We start from the raw sequence: 2,387 nt of genomic DNA on the forward strand, positions 1-2,387 counted from the left end.
ACCTTAACACCAATAAAACATTTTTTTGTTGTTGATTACGTGCCGGGGTTGTCAGTGAGCTGTGACGTCAGCACGAAAGGTTACTGACCACGCCCCCTGGATATAAGGTACATTTGTAAACAAACTCGTCATATCCAGGAACCAATATTTTGAATAACTTATCTGGGAAAAAAAACTTGAGTCAAAGTATACGTTCCGTAATAGAAAATAACTTGATGAGAATTGATGAAGTTTAAGTCACCTTGTAGAATATTACTTATTGAACAGTAATTTTCTGATATTACAAATCTTGTCATCAATAATTTATTCAGATTTTACTTTGGAGTAACAAATGACAATGGTGGCTAGTGGAAATGTACTGGAGTAAAAGTATACATTTTATTTAGGAAATGGAGTAAAAGTCAAAGTTGAATGAAATTGCATTTTCGAAGTAACGTACAGATGGGTACAAATTCTGCTTAAGTACAGTTACAACGTGTTTGTACACTGTTACATGACAAGACTACCAGGAACAAATAGGATTCAGGTGAAAGTTACTAGGTTATAGTTACTACATTGTTGTTCTATTCATTTGAATTAATCTATTTCATGCAGGTGGCGGCACGGTGAACGACTGGTTAGCACATCCGCCTCACAGTTCTGAGGACCGGGTTCAAAGCTGGCCTCGCCTGTGTGGAATTTTGCATGTTCTCCCCTGTGCTTGCGTGGGTTTTCTCCTGGTACTCCGGTTTCCTCCCACTTCCCAAAAACATGCATGGTAGGTTAAAGGAAAACTCAAAATTGCCCATAAGCGTGAATGTGAGTGCGAATGGTTGTTTGTTTATATGTGCCCAGCAACTGGCTGGCGACCAGTGCAGGGTGTACAACGCCTCTCACCCAGATTCAGCTTAGATTGGCACCAGCACACCCGCGACCCTGGTGAGGACAAGCGGTATGGAAGATGAATGACAGAATTTCATGCAGGATGACATGAATATTGACTTTAATATTGACTTTACGAGTTAGCAAAGCCAAGAAACAAATTATGTTTGCTTTAAGTAACTCCAGGAACAAACAACATTAAAATGAAAACAAACCTGGCTCTACACATTTTATATTCATTTAATTTTATAATGAATTAGTTATATTTCTTATATTTTAGTTGTGTATATCTGTATACACTATTTTCTTTTATTTAGAAAAGCAAGAAAATAGTAGATTTAGATCGTTTTGATATATTTTTTTAAATAAAAAAAAAAAAAGCTAGGCATCATGGTGACCGAGTGGTTAATACATCTGCCTCACAGTTATGAGGTTCAGGGTTTGAATGCGGGCTCCTGCCTTCCTGTGTGGAGTTTTCATGTTCTCCCTGTGCTTGGATGAGTTTATTCCGCCTCTTGCCTAAAGTCAGATGGGATAGGTACCAGCTGACATGTGAACCCTAATGAGGACAAGCACTATAGAAAATGGATTGATGAAAGGACATTATTATATCAAGAATTATCATCAGTGGCATTTACTGAATACAAAGTATGATGAAGTCCACGAGTATTGTCATGGCCGGTGAGTTAATGTATTAAAATGGATGTTTATCAATTATTACTACATGTAGGCTACGCCTGGATAATCATCGAAACCCAACTAAATCTAAGTGTAGGTGTATACTTACTGTACTTGAGTCAATGTATGTACTGTATTTTAACATGAGATAAGGAAAATATTCGGAAAATGATGATGGTTGCAAAAATAATTTTAGAGAGACGTTAACCAATGTGTAATGAAGCTAAAAAAAAAAGGGCAGCATGGTGGATGTGTGATTAGCATGTATGCCTCACTGTTGAGAAATCCTGGGTTTGAATCTTAGTATAGGCCCTCCTGTGTGGAGTTTGTAAGTTTTAACGGTGCTTCCTCCCAATTCCCAAAACATGCATGTCAGGTTAATTGAAGACTCTAAATTGACTTGTTAATGTAAGTATGAATTGTTTGTCTATATTTTCCTTGCAATTGTCTAACGACCAGTCGACGGTGTACTTCGCCTTTTGCGTAAAGTCAGCTGAAATAGGTTCCAACTCGTCCGTGACCCTAATGAGAACAAGCTCTATAGAAAATGGACGAATTGTACTGAGCAGCCAAACGCTTACCTATGACAAAGTACTTTCCATTTTTGGTACTATGGTTATCATTAGTCACAGATGGTGTAGTGGTCTGTCTATTCCCCGGACTTTGGGGCAGGCAGCGTGGGAATTGTGAAGCTGACACACTAACAACTTGTCCACAAAGTTAATACTTCACAAACATGAATGTAACCTGACAATACAAAGTGTTGTTGTCATTGTCTTCCCAACATTGACTGTGGATATAGCACTGGTCAGACCTGAAACGCGTACACTGTGAGGTATGATGATAAT

This window comes from Phycodurus eques, chromosome 8 (assembly GCF_024500275.1).
Source record: "Phycodurus eques isolate BA_2022a chromosome 8, UOR_Pequ_1.1, whole genome shotgun sequence".
NCBI lineage: Eukaryota > Metazoa > Chordata > Actinopteri > Syngnathiformes > Syngnathidae > Phycodurus > Phycodurus eques.